Source organism: Vollenhovia emeryi, unplaced genomic scaffold (genome assembly GCF_000949405.1).
Source record: "Vollenhovia emeryi isolate VEMERY1.0 unplaced genomic scaffold, V.emery_V1.0 DF939201.1, whole genome shotgun sequence".
Lineage (NCBI taxonomy): Eukaryota > Metazoa > Arthropoda > Insecta > Hymenoptera > Formicidae > Vollenhovia > Vollenhovia emeryi.
In genome coordinates this window covers 132,846-140,891 of record NW_011967165.1, presented here as the reverse complement: position 1 = coordinate 140,891, position 8,046 = coordinate 132,846, and the positions used below count along the sequence as shown (strand labels likewise).

Here is an 8,046-nt window from a genome sequence, read left to right as displayed (position 1 = left end):
AAAAATTAAACAATGATAAGGAGCAATAACGACCAAAAGCCAACGCAGTCGTGAAAAGGCTAATTCGGCGAGGGGAAAGCGCGAGTGGCATTTCAGTGATCGTACGAGCGATTCAAATTTCGCGCGCGCGGTCGACGCCGTGCGCGCGCACGCACGGTGCGCCTGCGCCGACGTCGCCCGGCCAATAGCGCGCCTCGTGCGCGGCCGCCGGTGCTCGGGTGCCCACGGCCGCTAAACCACGCCCAGCGGTAGCGAGCGCGCCGCGGAGAGGGAAGAGCTGGAATGGTAATTCGCCGTCCGTGGTGCAGCAACATGAGCGTCTGCGGTACCGTTCGCTGAGAATACGCGGCGACGTGACAAAATTCCATTGCCGCGAAGTCGCGCACGGGTCGTACGTGTCAGCGGGTCGCGGGCGGCGTTCGCGCGTCTCGCGGGTGTGTTAACAGTGTCGGTGTGCCTGATTACGTCGCGCACACGTGGATACGCGCAGGGTTACACCTCGTCGCCGCGGGGTTAGGCCTCTCTCGCCGGATTCTACGGAAGGATAACCGCCAGCGAGCCGTCGGACCTCCTACCCCTCTTCCTTCCCGTCCCGCGATCGCTCGCGCCGTCTCGCGCCGAGGAATTGCTTTCGGTGAGTAGCCCCAGAATGTGCTTGCCCTCTGTCCTTGCGGGACCGAGCGCGCGAGTCGCGAAGAGTCGTTGCACGAATTCGCGAAATTCCCCGACGACTGGCCGCGCGTCGCTCGCCTCTTCTGCCAGGCAAAAAATTGTTTTTATCCGATACGACGGCGGATCGCGAGGGGAAGAGACCGCATACCGTTCGCTCCCGTGGCCGAGTCGCGAAAGCGGTGATCGGGATTCGGAGAAACACGCCCGTGAATCGCACGTGAACCGCCCGCGGGTAGCCGCACGGCTACGATCGGTTTGAGGAATCCGCGATCTCCCCCCCCCCCGTTCCCCGCCTCCCTCGCGGCGAGCGACTTACGCGACGGAATACGGGCGTGACGTCGGGATCTCCCACGAGACGCCCTGCCGTCGGCGTTTCGGTGCGCGACTCTTTGCGTAAGAAGGAAACGGTCGGACATTCTCACGCGACACCGTGTTCTACAAACTGCAATTAGCCGCGCTATCGTAATTACATTCTGTTGTTCGGCTCGCTCCTTTTCGCGTCGCCTTCAAGGACTTTTCGCGCGGCTGTCTTAAGTAGCCATTAGGGGTCAGTTACCGGTCAGCCTTTCTACTCACGACGGCCGATGCGTCAGGCTTATTATCTCCACGCCGAGATAAGCGCCGCGGCCACTTATCCCCGGGCCTTGGGATTTCGTCGCGGAATCGCGGTCGGAAGCGCGCGCGCGCGCGCGTTCAGATCGCCACAGAGAGGAGAGAGCCCTCTTCCCTCGTTTTTCTCTTTAAAGGCGCCACACGATTTACCGCGGTTCTCGGTGGTGGGCCCGCGGTGGCGCAAGTTTTGTCGGCGGCGCCGCCGATTACTGACCCTGAGCACGCGAGCGCGGAATGCGGAAAACGCGGCGGAGAAGGTCAATAGTTTCGCGGCCGGCCGCCGCTTCGATCCCTGAACCCAATATCGAATCGAAGAGATCTGCGCTTATTTGCGATCCGCTGCGTCCCATTTGTACGCCCTGAGAAACCACGGTGCAATACGTAGAAAATGTGTACTTTATTATACACGTGTCCCTTAACTGCCTTCGTAGGGTAAAAAAAAAAAGTATCCCACGCACGAAATCTCTCCGCCTGTTGTTCGATTGTTGCTGTCGCGGTTTTGTATATAGAGGAAAGTCCCCTATTATGAGATAAATTCCTGTTACGAGATAGCAGGGTTTTTGCTAAAGTAATAGGCATTATTTATTAGTTTCATCGTTAATTTATTCCCCGTGGAGTGAAATCTGTCTGGTGGAAAATGCATTGTTAGATTGTGTAATCGTTGTGAGTGAAGATTTGGGATTAAACTATGATGTTGAAAACCTGCTATCTCATATTGGAAGCCTATCTCGTAATAGAGGACTTTCCTCCAATTGTTTCTGTGGAAAATACGATGAATAATGTTTTATTCGCCGTCGAAGGTGTATGGAGTTTATAGATTTAATTCACTATTTTTCACGAGGTAAAAATTTGCCCCACGAAGGGTTACGTAGCCAGAGATATATGTAGAAGGTTGTTAAAGGGGTAAACGTATATATGAAATAATTTTTTCCCGTAAATAAATATGTAAGAAACAAATGTAATGCATATAAATGTGTGCAACGAATGCGTGAGGTGCGTCACGCCACGGGATTTGTCGATCATGCTAATTTATCGCCATCACTCCCGTTAATTACGATTTCCGCAATACGCCTTTCTCTCGCCAGTTTTGTTAAGGGGATGCTGGAGTGATTCTGCACTTTTTGCATCTTTTGCTCCTGAAACTGTCAATTCATGAAAACATTTGTGCAATATAGAGGAAAGTCCCCTATTACGAGATAGGATCCTAATATGGGATAGCGGGGTTTTTGTTAAATTAATAGGCATCGTCAGCTGATTCCACTATGAATTTATTGTCCTTAGAGCGAAATCTGTTTAGTGAAAAATTAATTGTTAGATTGTGTAATCGTTGCGAAAAAAGATTTGTGACTGAATTTGGGTGTTGAAAACCTGCTATCTCATATCAGAAACCTATCTCGTAATAGAGGACTTTTCTCTACAAATTATGTGGCTTTTGTGTACAGACAGCGTTTCACTAATCGGACTAAATAAAAGAACAGCACGGTATCGGTGAAATTAAGTTTAGAAGTCTAACAAAAAAAAACATCTATTCACTCAAATAAGTTATAACTTATTCGAGATTTTTGTCAGTCTTCTAAAATAAATTTCAATGATACCACGCTGTTCTCTGATTTCGTCCGAATAGCGGGACACTTGCGATCTGTACACGTTAGTTTTATAATTTGTGTGTTACACCCATGTTTTCACGAATTGACAGTTGTGGATGCAAAAAGTGCAACAGGTGCAGAATCACTTCGGCATTCCCTTAAATCGCGAGAGCCAGTCGGGCCGGCACGACGTTTCCGCTCCGCGAGGGAATTTAGGCTCCTTACTCATCGCCATGCATTTAAACGTTAATTGCTGCTGTTCGATTCCCAGACCCAGATAACGTTCGCGCGCGATCCGCGCGTACGATAAAACAGTGCTAAACGCGAGATATGCATATGGATCTCGAGGGGCACGGGATCTCCAATTACGGGGGCGGCGTCGGGACGGATAATTTCGTCCGGACCCGAATCGGATATTTTGGCCTCGGTTTAGCCTCGTATAATTTTGGAATTTGAGCAATGAGGTCGCACTAAGAACTTTTCACCTCAGATTGGCCTGAAAAGAGTCGCTATTTCCCTTTTAGCAGTAAAGAGGCCAATACGAGTGCAATCAACGGAGGTTCAGTAGATCCTCTTGGGCCTAAGAGGTTTCACAGAGGGTGAAATATTTTATTACATTCTCTTTGAGGGTTAGAATAATGTGGAACACAATTTCTTTACTCATCTGGGCCTCAAATTGGAGAATTTTCGCACCGACTCCGAGGTCCATTCCGGGATGAAATACTCGACTCGGGGAGATACTCGCGAGTTTTCCAAAAATTGTCCCCCTTTCGAGGCGATTCCGCGCGTCTCCGAGTGTCACGCCGGAGATACCCAATTCCCCCTCCCCGTAATTTTCCTGGCGCGTATCGCGATTAGTGCGATTTGTATGCCCCGGGGACGCGATAGTGCGGTTTCGAGGTACGCGGTACGGACGTGGAGTCAGGGAACCCCGAAGGAGCAAAGTCCTCTGGCCGGCGCGGCGGCACGGTCGCTTGGACATCGCGCGGATTGGCAGGCCTCCAGGTTTTCCGTACTCTCGCCCGTCGGCGCTGCCTCGCCGCGAATATCGCATTCCTCGCCCAGCATCCGCGTGCGGGCTCCACGTGTGTGTGCGCGCGCGTGCGCGCGAGAGAGAGAGAGAGAGATTCGCTTCCGCCATGGGCGACACGTTTAAGGCGCCGCGCGTGCCTCGCCCGAGGATCTCGCCTCGGCACGTCCGAATGTTTTAGCGATGAACCCCAGAGGCGGCCTCAGAGACGGGCTTTTCTTAGATAGCGGTTTTTTTCTTAAGCGCCTTTTCTGTTTATTAAAGTCTTCCTTCGCGAGCGTAAAAAGTATCAGTGTCTCGAACGGTAGACGAGGTGTCAAGTCCCATTCTTTTCGAAACGAGATTCTTACACGTTGCGAATTAACTTGTCAAATTGTACTGGTGGGACAGTGTGTCCACGGTTTTACAGATCTGCCGCTGCATAATGTGTCATGAGTCTTCTTGCTTCTTACAACAATAATAAAATATGCACCCTAATTTTTGTACACGACAATTATTTATTTTCTTTTAAAAACATTAGAAAAGGACATTATTTAATGGAAATGTTAACGTACAGTCAGAAACCAAGAAACACCAAAGTACAAAGTGACGGTGCATTCAAGAGAAAAACTTTCGAGTGACTCCTCTCTAAAATTTAGGTCTCGTGACTAAAGCCAGTTTACCTCTGAGGGACTGATACGGAGCTAAGCGAATGCACACAGTACGTTTCGCGAAGAAAAACGCCGCGAAAGTGGATAATGACGCGAGTTAAGTTCGATAAAAAGGAGGGAAAGATACAATGAAAATATACGATACATATTTATATATATTGTATAATATATAGAAATGAAAAGTGACGTAGAGCGTAATTTCCGGAGAAGAGTACACGGAGCGAAGTTTCTCTTAAAACACCCTGAAAATCATGCGATCGTGGGACAACACGGCATTTTGAAGAACTTTATGAGAGTATTTTGAAATTTTACCCTCGATACTTACTAGTAATTCTACTTAATAGAGGAAAGTCCCCTATTATGAGATAGGATCCTAATATGGAATAGCGGGATTTCTGTTAAATTAATAGACGTAACGTTTAAAACTGCAGAGGCACACAGAGAAACACCGTTTGAACAAATTATTTTGACATTATCGGACGATTACTCGAATCGAAGCTCGCTAGTTGTTTTTGCCAATTTTTATTTTCTTAATCAAAACTGAGAAACGGAATCTAATCTGAGACAGGATGGCGTTTGCTTTGCGGCATACCCTCCTGAATTTAGAGCCCCGGCGACCGCGGACGACTGGAGTCCGAGCTCTATTGGCGAACGCGAAAGCGAGGAACGACTCGCGGTAAGGCGTCGCGGTGAGACGATTGCAATACTGAAGTTGTGACATAATATAATAAAAACGCTTATATCAGTCGAGAGGTACGATAACTCGCTCGTAACGATCTTATCGGGACTGGCTGATAATGGAATTGCAGATCGCACGCATCGCGATCGTGATAACGCGCATACATCATTCCCGGCTACTTTCGTGACACTTTGTAACGATGTTACACCGTCAAAACCGCCGTTGTGCAATTATTGCTCGGGAACGTGTGACTTTCCCGATCAAAGGCTACACTGAAAAAAATTTCTGGTTGAATATGGACGAATCAGATAATTCCTTTAGGATTTACCAGAATTCCTTTAGGATTTACCAGAATTTCTGTAGGATTACAGGAATTCTGGTAAATCCTAAAGGAATTCTGGTAAATCCTAAAGGAATTCTGGTAAATCCTAAAGGAATTCTGGTAAATCCTAAAGGAATTATCTGATTCGTCCATATTCAACCAGAAATTTTTTTCAGTGTAGTCTCGAAGCTGAAAACTCGTGGCGTCAACGTACCCGGGAACCACCGCGCCGTGAACGCATCATTAAGAAGGTCGCGGCGACGCGACGTTGTTTTATTGACTGAACGACGTTAGGCTCTGTAATCACTGACGCCTCGCGTAATTGCACGACGCCTATTGCACTCCTCCCCCCCCCCCTCCCCCTCCGCCGTGCGGTACGTATCGCCTGCGAATTGACTGGAAGGCTAAGGCCAAGGGTGGCGATTGTTCGACGGAGAAGAAACGAGCGCCGTTTGTCGCCACGACGCGACCGGGAAGAATAAATTCTCTTCTAATTTGGAACCGCGATAGGAGCTGCGATAACAGCCCCGACAAATTGACGCAAATTCTCGCAAACTCGTGTCAACAGCGATCCCGCGTTATCGCGACGTGTGTAAGCGTGTAGGCCGCGTGTTTTAAAATGGCTCGAGAGCGAAATCAGCTCTTGAAATTTCGCGAAGTCGCCCACGGCGGTATCGATCTTGACGCATCCAAATGTTTAATTACGAGATGTGCGGCACGCATTTCAATCCCGACTCCGGTTTATATCTTTCCAGAGACCCGATCTCTTTATTTCCTCGAGCGCGAACTCGTGAAAAAGTGAAAAACTTTCATTGACGGATGTTGAATTCGTTAATGAAATTTTTCGCTTTTCGCGAGTTCGCGCGAGAGAAAAAGGATTCGCGATCGAGCCCCAGAGCTGCCATTTCCTCTCCCGTATCTCTTCCCTCCTCCCCCCCCTCTCTTTCTTTTTCTCTTTCTCTTTCTCTCAAACGCTGCCGAGAAGCTCGTTTTATCGTCGACGCCTATCGAGATCCACCTGTGGAGGAGACAACTTTCGCCATTACGGATGCGCGCTACGAGCGGTCGCGCCGGATGGGAGGAGGGTCGCCACAAAGCCTTCCAGTGATGCGTGCATTCCGCGACGGACGGACGGCACTTCCTGTAAATACCGTAACGGGAATGAAGAGTGACGCGCGAGCGCGATGCCGAGGCGGTTCCAGGGGCGCCCGAGATATGCGAACGAGTGAAAAATCACGGGCGGATTGCGAATTCCGTTGACCGATGACCGAACCGCCGCGCGGCGATATTTCTCGGCGTGGTCGTACATCTCGTGCCCTCTCTCTTTCTCTCGGTCTGGTTGCACCTGCCCACGTTGTCGTAACACGCATTAAATCACGAAAAGGACGCTGCGTGGGGACGTTATGTGGAGCGCGGCAGTGAATGGAGCGACCGGCTGTATAAACAACGCCGTGTTTCACCTGTAAACCACGTAATCCGTCTCTTTACGCGTAATCCGCGCGCCCGGACGACTCCTGCGCGCGGCCTCTTTCATCCCGCCTGTCTCACTTTAAAGGCAAAGACCTCGACTCGATTAGAAGCGCGCGACACGTTCGAGTTATCATTAATCTTCGGTTTCGAACGAGCGATCGTGCAAAGAGTCTTTCGCGAATTCGACGAAACTCGGTATAATTAACGAGGGTTAATCACCAAAATATATTGAGTTTTTTACCTCAGATAGGCGTGCAAAGAGTCGCTATTTTCCTTTTAGCAGTAAAGAGGCCAATGCGAGTGCAATCAACGGAGGTTCAGTAGATCCTCTTGGGCCTAAGAGGTTTCACAGAGAGTGAAATATTTTATTACATTCTCTTTAAGGGTTAGAATAATGTGAAGCACATTCTCTTTATTCATCTGGGCCTTAAATCTAATTTTAAACTGACTCCGAGGTCCAAATGAAGACATAATAGAATAATCGAGGTCCATTCCGGGATCACATACTCGACTCGGGAAATTACGGAAAACGGACGAGACGGACTAAATTTGTAAAGTTTCGATTGACATTTATAGCTCGCATTTAAAGGTTTTGCGCCGCGATTGTTCGTAGGCTTTGTCGACAAATGGGATTTCGGTGTTCGAAACCCGACGTCCGCTTATTGTATTTCAAATGCCGTTCCTCGATCGCGCGGTCGTTTTCATCATCGATGATCGATGATGCGCTGGAAAATCTCGCGACGTACACTCCGCCGTTCATCGGCTCGCAAGCGCTGCGTGAGATCACGTGGAAAAATTTGCTCGTAAATTTCCCCCGCGTCACCTCCCTCAGTCATCGCCCGGGTAACGTCCGTCCGTATCGCGCGGCTCGCAGATTCATCGAGTTATAATTTAACGAACGGACTTGACAGCCCGCGTTACGGTAATCCGCGTTCTCGCTGTGTGCTTAACATTCTAACGCGGCACTTGACCGCGATCAATCTCGCGGGGTCGTTAGACACCGTCTCAATGCGAGAAGAAATTAA

General features: G+C 49.2%; 1 protein-coding gene across 8 annotated transcripts in view; it reads left to right on the top strand.

Annotated features, from left to right (window-relative positions):
• The first annotated feature begins 257 nt into the window (after window positions 1-257).
• The window catches only part of LOC105561753 (protein kinase C and casein kinase substrate in neurons protein 2), a 54,335-nt gene continuing 46,546 nt past the window's right edge, over window positions 258-8,046 (top strand). For 4 of the 8 annotated variants that reach the window (XM_012012028.1, XM_012012026.1, XM_012012022.1 and 1 more), the window contains exon 1: window positions 259-634. The gene's annotated coding sequence lies outside the window, so the exon portion shown is untranslated. Of the gene's footprint in view, window positions 635-8,046 lie in introns of all 8 variants that reach the window. The other 4 variants (XM_012012027.1, XM_012012025.1, XM_012012030.1 and 1 more) reach the window with 3 other exon arrangements.